The 13,628-nt window shown below is 45.3% G+C and overlaps 1 protein-coding gene across 1 annotated transcript in view; it reads right to left on the bottom strand.

Moving 5' to 3' along the window:
• Nucleotides 1-13,628, bottom strand: part of CUNH20orf194 (chromosome unknown C20orf194 homolog) — a 139,994-nt gene that overhangs the window by 52,500 nt on the left and 73,866 nt on the right. The gene's annotated exons all lie outside the window — the stretch shown is intronic.

Genomic DNA, 13,628 nt, shown 5'->3' on the forward strand with positions numbered 1-13,628 from the left:
AACACTGCACACCTCAAAAGGTTGTTTTCTCCCCCACTAAGAAGCCCCTTCAAAGCAGGAATATTAATTAACTCCTTCACACAGTCAGGGAGCACTTATTCCTGTTGAACACACTGGGAGAAGAGCAGGAAAAAAGGAATTTTTTTGCAAGTTCACTGCCACGTGTTCACATCCCACTTTTGACCTAAATCCACAGGTTTTGCTTAAAAAAAAAATGAAGTAAATCTATTTTTTTGCAGCTCTCTGCATCAGAAGTTCCATTTTATCCAGTAATTCAAACATCTGCCTGGATGCAGGATGCATTCTAATTAATATGTTCTTGATTGAAGCTTCCTAACAAACTAATCCCGTGACCCAAATCTCCTGCTTTGGAATACATGATTAAACATTATCTTATCAGTGTTATGGTGCAATCCCTGAGTCACCAGAGCCAGCCCAGACTTCTGGCACATCATGGAAAGATGTCCTGACAAGACACAGGGAGTATAAAGAGCTTCCAAAGGAAAAGCCTTTCCTGGTCCTTGGGAAAAAATCCAGTGAGAACAACTGAAGATCTGGAGCATGAAGAGATAAAAGATAAACACAAAGGAAGGGAATAAATGCAGATTTATAAAGTATTTCCATCTCTCTGCGTGACAGTCACAGCCATAATTCCTAATTCTACTGTAATAATCCAGTTTGCTCCACAAATGGATGAACAGCAGCCTTGACATCCACATTTCAGAGATCACTTGACTGCCACAAAATTCCTCTAAAGTCAACTTTTCCCACCAAGTTACATTAGGATAGAGTTGGATGGTTGCCAGCAAATCAGGATTTGTTCCCACTGTCCAGAGGAAAGATGAGGACACTGAGAATGTCACAGCATGGCCTGGATGTGCCAGGGTTTCAGGACCTGAATGGGAAGTCAAAAGTCACCTGAACTTACCAGAAATTGGGATAAATCTCAGGTTTTCCTAATGATGCTCCATTTTTTATGTTATGTTTCAGCTTTAAAGTGCTACCAAGATGCTGTGTCTGCATCCAGCTACTGAATCCCACCTCTTAATTTTCCCTGTTTGTTCATTAACTGGCCTTTGGACAGTTCTTGTGTATTCCAAAATATCTGGTATTCGGTGTAAGGTCGTGGAACAGGCAAATGCAACCCCTTCAAATTCCCAAATTACACCACTGCACTCCTTGGACTTGTCCAGAGATGCTCTGGATTCCCCATCCCTGGAGATGTTCAGGGGAATTGGTACAGGGAATATCAAGATCCAGGAATATCACTCTCACTCAGGTCATGGTATGGATAAGACTCAGCTAAAGGATGCTCAGACCCACTCACTCATTTCTCCCCTCCTGCAATGTTGGTTTTGCTGTGTCAATAATTTTCTCCATAACCAGATTTCCCTGGGTTTGGGAACTCAGAGAGAGGGCACAAAAGAGAGAGGAGAGGCAGGACACATTGTCCCTCTATTTTATGGACATTTGCAGCCCCAGGAAAGCAGGCCCAATGTAATCTGGAATTCAGTGGGACTCAGCACACTGATCCTGCTGCCAAAGCCTCGTGTCCAGGTGGGACTTCAGTCACAAACCAGTGTGAAGATTCCCTTCATCCAGGAAACAACTGTCCCATTGTTTTAGGGAGCTACATTTCAATGGAATCAGTCTCCTTGGAATCAGCCTTGGAAAGGCAGCACACACAGTGTCCTGGGGATTATCTGGGTCACTGATTATTTGTCCAGCTGAGGCAACTCCTGAAGGTCCTCAGAGGAGCAGTAATGGCACAGCCAGGCTGGGAGAGCTGGGGGGGTTCCCCTGGAGAAGAGAAGGCTCCAGGGAGAGCTGAGAGCCCCTGGCAGGGCCTGAAGGGGCTCCAGGAGAGCTGGAGAGGGACTGGGGACAAGGCATGGAGGGACAGCACACAGGGAATGGCTTCCCACTGCCAGAGGGCAGGGATAGATGGGATATTGGGAAGGAATTGTTGGCTGGGAGGGTGGGAGGCCCTGGTACAGGTTGCCCAGAGAAGCTGTGGCTGCCCCTGGATCCCTGGAAGTGTCCAAGGCCAGGTTGGAGCAACCTGGGCTAGTGGAAGGTGTCCCTGCCCATGACAGGGGGTTGGAACTCAATCACCTTTAAGGTCCTTTCCAACCCAAACCATTCTATGATTCCATTGTTATAATTTCTGGAGGATCAGAAGAAAAATGAGGAACTGTCCTCATTTAAAAAAAAAAAAAACTAGTGAGGATGTCACCACCACTTGAAGAGTTTGAGGTTTTATCTGGGTACACCAGCCCAACAGGCTTCAAGCAGAGAAGATCTCCCAAGCTCAACACCAAAACCCTGCTTTTTTTCAGTTAATGACAGAAGGAGGGGGAGAGAAAACAAAAAGATGTTAAACGAGGGGGGCAGCTGATAAGATTAACTCCTGTCAGGACACGGGTGAATTTATTCAGGCCCGAGGGGGGGGAAGGTACTGCTTTCCTATAAAACCATTTACTCTGCGGAATATTTGGGGTTTGTTTGGGGTTTTAAGCGCCCAGGGCAGCTCTCCCAGCGAGGTTTAGCGTTAGTCTCCAGAAACACCGGGAGTTAAAGAACAGCTACATTAGCGGAAAACAAACAGGAAATGGAACAATGCCAGCGATAAGATACCCCGGAGAGCAGATCAGGAGCCCTCCCAGAACAATGGCAAGGCCATTAATTAGGAAAGCCCGACGCCTGTCTCCAGCTGAGCCGGGAGTTCAGTCACTCCCCCGCCCGTTCCCAGCTCGGCACAAGGGTGTCGTTAGACAATGGCTCAATCCCAGCTCCCAGGAGCTGCTCCTGCTCCTTGGCCTGCAGTCAGAGCGCGTTAAATTTGCTAAATTGGCAGAAAAGAGTCTGGCTAAACACGGGGAGAGAAAAAAAATCTGCCTGCTCGGGAAGATGAAGAGGGGGCAGGACACCAAAGCACCAGCGCTGGTGCAAAATCCACAGGGGAGGGAGCAGGAAGGTGAGGCTGGAAAAGGGGGCCAGGTCACCTCCAGGGATGTGCCCCAAACCAACACACTCCCAGCAGAAGATGCACAATAATCCTTAAAACAGCCTCTGTTTGGAAAAGCAACGGGATGAACAAATTGGTACAATGAACTAAATGCTCTGGGGATGTGGGAGAAACCTCAGCAAGGAAGAGCTTCGTGTGGGATGGATATAATGGAGAAAAAAATAATCATCTAAAAAAGTAGTAACACTTGAGCAGATGGATACAATGGAGAAAAAATAATCCAGAAAAGTAGCAGTACTTGAACAGAATCGAGATAAAATAAAACTCAAAGATCTGCTGGTACAGCCTGTAAAGTACCCCAAGCTCTCTGGGGAGGATAAAAAGCAAATGCCAACCTCCCAATTCCTTTTTCCTGTCAGTTGTGATGTCTTTTCTCCCCAGCAAAGAATGCAGGAATGCTACCAGGCAACCACTTCAAAATCAGATTAGGGCATTCTTTTAGAAAAAAAAACCAAAATCAGCTGTAAGTACATTTAAAGACTTGTATCAATACTGGGTCAGTTCTCACCCAATGCTGGGTTTAATTTCAGTACAAATATTAATGAACTTGAAGCAAAGCTGTGAAAGTTGATATTGGTTTTAACTCACAGCCCAGTATGAAACTAAAGCTGGGCTGAGGGGAGTGCATAACTCAGGTCATTAAAGGCAGCCAAGTGAAATAAAACATGCCCTGACTGTAAAAAACCCATAGTTAGGAGTATCTGCTTTCCACACAAGCCAACAGGACTCAGGATGTAAAACTACATGGTTTTTTTGTCAGCTGAAGCTTGTATTTGATGACAGATTTAATGCATTTATAGCAGTGACATGGAAGCTCTGGCAGAAATCCTGCAGGCTCCACAAGCACACAAGAGCCCCATTGTGGGTGCTGAGGGACCAGGGCAAAGCCCAAACCTGCCCCCAGCACCCAGTTCCTACATTTCCACCCCACAAGGGCTTAGTTATTAAGAGGGACGGTCCTATGAGTGGAATAAACCCTCCATGTGACACTGAGGATTGCACAGAGCAGCTCCTTTTGCCTGGGACACTTTCCCTGGAGCTGTGGAATGTTTGGAGTGGCTGTTCTTTGCTTGGGACTTCCAGCTCTGAGCCAACAACAGTCCACAAACACTCTGGTGTCAGTGGTGAGATGGTCCAGCCTGGTTTAGGACATGAAATGAGCAGCAAAGGCAAATTGCAAGGAGTTTATCCTGCATGAATAAGGCTGACACAGTGACCTTACAGACCTTCTGACTGTCCAGGGGCTGCTCAGCCAAAGACTTAAAGCCTGACCCTGGAAAATGTGGGATGGGAACAACCACGTGGTACAGTTTGCACGGGCCAAAGGACAATCTGGTTATGCACATTTACAACTTTTGTGTGTGTGTTTCAGTAAATGAGCTCCAAATTTGCTTGCTAAAATAAAATAAAATAAAATAAAATAAAAAAACCCAGGCTGCTGTATCATTTCTCACACAGAGCTTCTCCATCCCTAACTGTGATCCATTGTTCAAACATTGTTCAAACAATCACTCCTCAGTCCTTTCCTCTAAAGAATTTCAACTATCATTTCTGAATTCTGCCTTTAATATCTTGACACTGATTGTATAAAAAGAAACCAGAGTCAATATTACATTATATTAATTATAGTAAAGCAGCACAAAGCCCTGTTGCTTTCCCAGAGCACACTTGCAAATGCTCCTTTATTTCCTACTGCCCTTTTCTCCCAGTTCCAGAAGGAATAAAGCACTGAAACCACTGAGGTTGTTTATGTGCCAGCAGTTAAATCCTAACTGCTCCTGGGTTTCTCATGCAACTCCTTGAAGTTCTTTGCCTTATTAAATTAGTAAATGGGCTGAAGAATTTAGGGAGAAAAGAGAGCAACAATCAGCTGTTCCTTCCCTGAGAAACCAGGCTGGGGCTTGGGGCAGGAAAACAACTTTCATCCTTCTGAAATTTGTGGTGTCTTTTTGAGTGCAGTGAGAATAAAAGGGGGAAAATTGTCAAACTGACCTAAAATGCAGAGGATTCCATCAGGCTGGGATTTGCTGCTCTGTGTCAGGATACTCTGAATGTTTCGGAGGTGGCTGCAGCTGCAAAAGAAAAGAGAGTTTGTGCTCAAGGTCACTGTTGTGAAATGTCAGGTTTGGAGGCTCCAGAGCTGACTGAGCTTTTTCCTTTATTATATGAACTTCAACTTGGGTATTTTGTGCTTGAAACACATTCAGACCCCATATCAAACCATTCTGGGTTCTTTTTGCCCACTAAAAGCTGAAATCCAGAGCCCTTGAAAAGACTGGAACCTGGAACTGTCCCTTCCAACCACGTGCTCTGTTAATCCCTAATCTCCTGCAAAAATTGCTGGGCAGGTTTGCTCTCACCAGGGCACCAGGAATTCCTTTGCCTGCAGCCATGGGGTGGGTGATGCCCACACAGAAAGGTGACACTGGGTGACACTGCAGGAGCACCCACACCCCAACAGGAGTCTGGGGAAGAAGAGTTTCAGCACCTCCAGGGCACATCCCAGACCTCCGGCAAGTGCAATCCTAAAAGCAGGAATTTTCCCCTCTATGCCCAAGGAATTATTTCCATAAACCACGAAAATAAACAGTTAGAAAAACTATAAATCTATCTTTGATAATCTACATCAGAATTGTTAAGTTTGGGACAAAACCTCCAAGGTCATCGAGCCCACCATTAAAAGAAATGAAACGATGCCAAGTCTCGCCCAGATTTTTCATTATCAAAGTGAACAGTCCATGATGTGAATTTTAATTCAGTTGTTCAACATCCATCTTCAAACCAGGGAAAAATTCCATCCACAACAGGCAGGCAGACAGAGAGCAAAGCCATTTGTGCTTCCAGGCAACGTTCTTGTTTAAACACAGACAAAAGACAAGAAACTTCACTGTTGATATTCCTGAATGTGTTTTCTTGTTTATAGAACTGCTCCAGGAAACAAATGCCTCTCACAGAAACACTCCAAGCGAGCTAAATTTACGAGCAGTTCAAACAAACAACAACAGTCGGGTCAAATATTTCTGTTTTCATCAAAAAAAAAAGCAAATAGATCTTTTCAGCAACGCTACAATTATCGTGCTCTACTTTCTCTGAAGGACAAAAAGGTTTCCATTATGGCCAATCCAAGGGAAACCCAACATCCACAGGGAAGGACAGGCAATATCTGGAATATTGTCACAGGAAAAAAAAACCAGTGCAAACCACTCCAGCTTTAATTCTGCCCCTTTTCAGGTCACCCTCAATGATTCTTTTTGCCTCAAACTTCCTGATTCCTGTGACACACACCAGGCTGGATGCATGAATGGGTAGTTTGATGTTAAATATGGAAACAGGAATTAAAGCCAGTGATGACAGCAAAGAGACACTTAATCAGGTGCTATCAGATGTTTGCCCATGTAGGGGGTGCCAGGAAATGAATGAAAACAACACTGAACTTTAGGCTGCACATTTTAGCAACTTCTACTTATTCATTCTCCAAAACCTAACCTAAAACCATCCAAAATGAAGGGGTTTTAGCTCATTCTGGGAGATTTTTGGCCCATCCTCAAGCAGGACCCCAGTTGAGCTGGGTGAGAGGATCCACTGTGACAAACTGTGCTTGGATATTTTTGTTTAGTGCTCATATTTTTATACTTCCCATGTCACAAGACCAAGAAAAGCCTCCCTGTGGGCACAAATTGGACTTATTTCATTTGTTGGTATGGAAACAAGCCCACAGCTATTTCAGGACCAGCTGCAGGGAAGCAGAACTGCCAAAGCCTCTGTTAAAAAACAACAAGAAAATGAAATAATTTCATGTACAAAGCTGCACATCAGCGAAATGCTTCTCAAAATGCTTCTCAGCTGTCTGCAATTCCAGGATTCCCAGAGGAACTGAAGGACAGGTTGGAAGGACCATGGGAAAGCCTGGCCAAGGACTTCTGCAGGGACACAGCAAGCAGACTTTTAATAATTAAAACATTTACCAGTTGTGAGGAGAGAAACTGTCCTCAGAAGGAATGTTATAATGTTGCTATCTGAGGGCACAAGGGGGAGATTTTTCACTCAGCTCCTCAGAAACGAGATGCAATAATCCCTCTGCTACCTGTGCTCAGCTCTGAAGGTAAATTTAAGGAATTCCCCAGCCAAACACAGCTTTTTCTGGAGAGTGAAACATTTTTGAAACCTTTTGTGCATTAGAAACACAGCAGGAATACAGAAATTGAGTTTGCTTTAATATTTCCCCCCACAATGAACCCTTTTATAAAAAAGAAGAATGATTAGAACTCAGTTTGACAAAGAACAAGGTCAAAAACTCACAGGGAAAGATATTTGCATTTATTAAAAACCATTATCATTATGTATATTTTATATATATATGTGATACAAGGTAACCTGTTCCTAAGATCTTTACATCTTAATTTCAATGTCTTCCCCAAAAGGGTGACCCAAACACATTTAAAGTAAAAAGTAATTTTAAGAGCCTGTGCAAGGAGACCAGAGCAGAGAAAAACAAAAAATATCCATATTTTGTTGTCTTCCTGAGCTCTGTGAAAGTATTTTCTGGTCTGTCCAAGTCAACTGCAGTGGAAGGAAAAAAGGGAAGAGGAACTGGGGGAGGAAAGTACCTGCATGTTTGTTCTGGGGTGGGTATTTCTCTCCTTCCTTAAAAATATATGAAGTTCTCAGATGAAGCTGCTAAAATACTTCTGCCAAGTAAATCTGGGTGGCAGGAGACAGTCCTGACACAAAAGGGCAAATTATAAGTTCATGACTTCAGGATGAGATGCAATGGCCAGAGAGATGTTTTTATTTCATTCTTAACACTGAACAACCCTCAGCAGAATATTTTTGCTTTCTCCTCCTTTAAAGAAGTGGTTTCTGGGAGAGAACCCTTTGAAAAAGCTCCTTCCCAGAAATATTCCCAACGTCATCTCGAGTGTGGATAAACCACCACATTCAAAGGCTGACAATAAACACAGCAGACTTGTGTGTCTGGAGAAAGATGCCTTTGAGAGACAGGGAAGAGAATAATTAGAATTCTTATGACATGCTTTTAAACAATACAGGCTAAACTGGCTATAAAGTCGGGGCAGGAGGGGGAAAAAAAAGGCATTTTTTTGCATTTCACATTAACCAGCCATCTGACAAAAACAAAGGGACTGTCCTGGGAACAAAAACCCACGGCTTTTCCCGACTCCAAAGCAAGCTCCCTGCAAGGGCACTGACTTTTACTCCTCTGCATTTTACCCCAGCCACACAATTTCAAACAGAAACCACCAAGAAACGACAGAACAAATGACAGGTTTCCACAACACTCTGGGATTTGGGCTTCTTCCCTGGAAGCTGTGGCTCTGGATCCCCCATATCCATTAGCCACAATTAAATGGACAGGCATTTGTTCCATCGGGTGTGTTTGGAAGCACAACTTCATGAAGCCTTTCCTAAGGAAGCCCCGAAATCCTTCAATGAGATTTTTCCATTGAACTCATTCAATGAATTCTCCATTCCCATGAGTTTGGACAAGAGCTGGAAGCTGCTTATGATTCCATATCCTACAAAGCAACTTCAGGAACGGCCAAGAACTTGCAGGGGAGGGGAAGTGGGAATTTTCCCAGCACTTTTTCGGCCAGAAGATGTGATTTCTGCACGGTTTGGAGGCAGGATAAGATGCTCCAAGGGGCGGCCTCGCCCTTCCCGCTGCCTTTGTGTCTGCACTAACGATCCCGCAGCCATGTGTCAGGTCGGATCAGCTTCTGGAGCCAAACAACCTCCAGGCCGGGAATTAGAAGGAAAACGACGCTTTCCAAGAGCGGCAAAGCTGAGCTGACTGCTGATGAAGGCAGGTCAAAAGGCAAAGCCAGCGTTTGGGGTGACATCTGGCAATAAAAAGGGTGTTTGGGCCAATTAAGGAACTATACCTTGAGGTACTCGATTTTCTGCTGATCTTGGAGCAGATCCAAAGGAAAAAAAAAAAGGGGGGTGGGGGTGGAAGATAATTGACAATCATTAACTTCTAAGAATTAGTGCTCATCTGTTCACGTCTTCCCACTAATTATGCAAAGCACCTCGCCTTACAACAGCCGGGCTGTCACAGCTCGGGGACAGACACGGCGCTGCGAGGCACCGGCTGTTGGCAAATAAAGGGAATATTAACAGCTCTGCCTTTCTGCAGCACAAAGAACGAACGCCTTGATTTTCCATTGAATCCCGTTTATTTTTCCCCCCAATGTGCCGCTTTTCCCCCGCTGCCGGCTGGATTTAGGCGCTGCGTGCGAGCTCTTCCTCTCCCTGCCGTGGTAATGCAGCGATATTTCCATGGATCCCGGGCCGATTCCCGATGGATCCCCTCCCACGGGCCAGAGGGGGGGATTTCTCTCGCGTCCTGGCAGATGTTCCGCTGCTCCTCCCCCACAAAGGCTCCCAAAAAACCCGCACGTGGCCGAGCTTTGATGGATGGCAGCGAACAAGGGGGAAAATCTGCTCTCCCTGGCAAGCGTGGGAGAATCCTCCCATATCCGGGGAGATCTGCAGGGAATGGCTCGGACAGATTCCTGCTCTCCACCTCAGACAACGCTTTGAACAGGAACTGCTCCATTTAACATCACTAAATAAACAGGAAAGTTATTTTTTTTCCCCCAAATCTCATTTCTCATTAACTTGCTGTCACTACCATCTGTTTCCACTCTGCCTCCCACCCAAAAATCAAGTTTGTTTTCTATGGGTCTTTTGTTGATCTCACAGTTTCTACCAGAAACATTATTATTATTATTATTATTATTATTGTCTGATATATCAGAGTCCAGGATTTCCCTGGATTTCCCCGACTCTGACATTATCACCACCTCACTGAAGCTGTGAAAACAGAAACCAGAAGTCAGACCGTGTTAAAGACTCTCAGAGTTCCATTAATGTCAAAAGCAGATTATTTGAAATTTAATATTTAGCTTGAACAGTGACATGCTTTCTCAGTTTTTTGTTTTGTTATTTTTTTCATAGCTCACTAAAATAACTTATAATAACTTTTACTGCTTGGCATTCACAAAAGACAACGGCATTCACCCACCTTAAAGTACATTTTTATGTAATGTAATTCAATGTATTTTAATATGTATTTTTATATATATAACATACAAAACTTTCCAGCTATTTCTCAAATTTCTCTAAAATGAACCTGGAGGTCTTGACTGCAAATAGATCCAACAACTATTTAGCAACAGTAAGTAGCAAATATCAAAACTGGATAACAAAGAAATTTCACCTCTGTGGGCATTCCCAGGACCAAATTCCTCACTTCTTGACTTCAAATGGTCGGGAACATTTAATATTCATTTTTTTTTCTGCATTTCAGAGACCTTCAAAGCACAAAGGAGCAAACCTGAATCTCTCCTTCCTAAACCTCTGGAACTGCCTGATGATGTTGGCACATCAGAGGCTACAACTGCTCACCCTCCAAAAACATTATCACTGAAAAAAAAGGCAATAATTGAAGAAGCAGCAGCAGCCCCAGGGTGATTGTTCTGCCTCTGCTTAGAAGGACAAGGCACTGGCTGGCACATCAAAAATCAGAAGTGAAGCTGCAGTGCCTCAAATTCCCCATTCCTGGGGACAAAGCTCCAAGATGCTTTTCCATCAGCTCAATCCAAACAATTGCAAAGGGGGAACCTGAGCTGGAGCTCCACAGGTGGATGAGTGGATGGGACAGCTCTGCTCCTCTCCTTGGCCCATTTTCCTTCTGCCTCTCTATTCCCATCACTTCTTTGATTCCACATCCCTCTGGCTGCAGTCATGCACAGACCTTAAGCCACCTTCCTTCCCATGGCAGAAAACCATCCATATGCAAGGAATGGGGTTTGCTTCCCTGTTTTTCCCCTCTTCAGGAAGTCAAATCACCTCTGCCTTTGCATTGCTAAAATCCAGAGCACTCCTTAAAAATAATAATCCAGTGAGACCATGCTGTTACAAAATCCCTGAACCTCGGCATCATTCCACCAGGAACACCCGGGTACAGACTTCATCTTTCCACACAATTTTTCCCATTAAAACTGGTTGGGAAACCACCACAACAACTTGTTTCCAGCACCACTGTGCTCCCAAACAACTCTTCAAGGGATCCTCTGGAGCCACAGGAAAAAAGCCACATCCTTAAGCACGCTGTGATTAAGGACAGGGCAGTTCAGAGGATGAGAATGTTGAGCACAGGGGAAGAGACAACAGGAAAATGAACCCAAGGACTCGTTTTGCATTTCCTCACGTGGTGAGAATTCTGTGTTCTGTTACCAGCAGGGGTAAGGAACGAGGAGGATTTGCCTGCTCTGTTTTACAGAAAGGGAATTCAAACTGGGAGGGTGCAGAGCCCTCCCAAACACACCAAATCCACAGTCATTTTCAGGGGGAGATACTTAAAGCAACCATTTAATAGACATTTTGCTCAGAAATGAAGGAAAACACTCATTCACCACGGAACACAGACACAGGAAGGATGACATCACCCTCCAAAAAAACATCCCCTTTTTTGGGCAGTTTTCCTCCCTTAGTCAAGGGATTTTTCATTTCTGTTTCCAAACCCATTCTTTACTTGCTGGGGTTGCTCCCCACATGGCACAGCAAAACTCCAAAGTCTGTGGAAGAACTCCAAGAATTCCCTCTGGCCCTTACTCCAGTCTTTATATAGTCTGAAGAATTTTTCCATTCCTGTTTGGGACTCAGGGGCAGGGCGAGGGAGGGTCACAGATTGCTTTGTTTCAAGTTATTTTTATGAAGTGCCTGCTATCTGCTGACTGCTTGGGAAATTTATTGCAAACACTGGCCTCCATCTGGGCTGAAAATAAATAAAAAAAAAAAAGAAAAAGGAAAAAAGAGAACACAAGAACAAGAAATGTTGAGGAGGAAAAAAATTAACGGACGACATGGCTCCTCTAAAGTGCCAAATTCCAGATGCTGGCTGGAGCTCCTAGTGCAGCTCAAAAGCTTGCAGATGTTCCCAGAGCCTGAATGTTCTCATGACAAACTCTAAAACAGGGTCTCAGATTACAAAAATCACTCAGGAAGAGAGAGAGGCTTGAGTGGAAACCATTTTCTCCTGCAGCACTTTTTTTGTTCCCATCCCGGCGTTCTGCTGCGGATCGTGAGGTTTTGGATGCTCTAAAGAAACACTGAGCTCTCCCTGAACAATTAAGATTCATTTATTCCATGAAAACATCATTTGAAAAGGTCTCTTTTGCTTCTCTCTCATGAGCAATGCCACTTCTAAGTGCAGGCAGGGAGGGAACACAACCAGCACGGCACAGCCACGCTCACGTGTTACCAGCAGAACAACCTCCATTTCTCTCCCTCAGAGCAGAATTCCTCATTGTCCAAAAAAGTGAAAATGCTTTTGTTCCCTTCTTGTACTAAACATGAAAAACTGTTTGTTTTTTTTTTTGGGGGGGTGTTTTTGTTTTGTTTTAATTGAAAGCCTCCAGCAAACACAGCCCCCAGGTTGCTCGGCCAAGTGTTTGTCTGCAGTTCACGTGCAACGTCCCTGTTTCCCTATTATCTGGCTTTCCACTGCTGAATACTTCCATGTATTGTGCTGGAACTATTGAAAGCACCAAGCACTTCAGTTCCTGGGCTGTTTAAGGGACAGAATCATGGACTCATGAAGGTTGGAAAAGCCCTCTGACACTGTCCAACCTTACCCCAGCACTGCCAAGGCCACCACAAAACCACTTCCCCAAGTGCCACAGAAACGGCTTTTAAATACCTTTTAAATACCTGGTGACTCCACCCCTGCCCTGGGCAGCTGTTCCAGCACTTGACAACCCTTCCAGTGGAGAAATTTTCCCTGCTGCCCAACCTAAACCTCCCCTGGCACAACTTGAGGCCGTGTCCTCCATTCAAACCCTTCAGGCTGCTCCTGAAGTCTCAGGGAAACAGAGCCCTGGCAAGCCCAGGACACCTGAGCTGACACCTGAGCTCCCAGAGCCCAGGCCACCATCTCACATGTCCCCACATGCCACCTCCTCCAAGGCCTATCCCACTGTATTTCAGAACCTCAGGGAGTGTTATTTATTCCCTTTGTACCCTCCTCAACCACCCAGAAGGTGCCCACACAAATGCACCACCTCCTTCCTCTCTGTAATCCCTCAACCCCCTCCCAAACTTCGGCTACCCCTGCCCTAATTCCCCTTTCCTACCTTTTCCCAAGCCCTTTTTCCCTGTCTCCAAGGCAGTCCACACCCATCCCCTCCCAAACCAGAGCCAGGTTTATATCCCCACAGGAACAGGACCCCAAGCCCACTCCCTCCACACCAGCCCCTCTCCAAACTCCCCTTGTTGTCCCCCTGTCCCTCATCCATCCCGGCCTCCCACACACTCAGCTCCAGCAGGATTCCAGCTTTTCCAATCCCCACAAGGTCGTGTCAGGCCCTTGCCTGGCCTCTTGTCGGGGCCACCAACTCCTCCCTCTTGGTAGCCAAACCTGCCAAATTTGCCTGTCCCTGCTGTGCTACTCCCTTTCCTCCTGTTCCCAGCCCCTCACACGCTGCTCCCACTGCTCCAGCCCCACCAAAACCTCCTTAATGACCCCAAACCTCCCCTGCAACACCCCACAAGGTCGTGTCAGGCCCTTGCCTGGCCT

Source organism: Manacus vitellinus, unplaced genomic scaffold, assembly GCF_001715985.3.
Source record: "Manacus vitellinus isolate BGI_N305 unplaced genomic scaffold, ASM171598v3 scaffold_61_pilon, whole genome shotgun sequence".
Taxonomy (NCBI): Eukaryota; Metazoa; Chordata; class Aves; order Passeriformes; family Pipridae; genus Manacus; species Manacus vitellinus.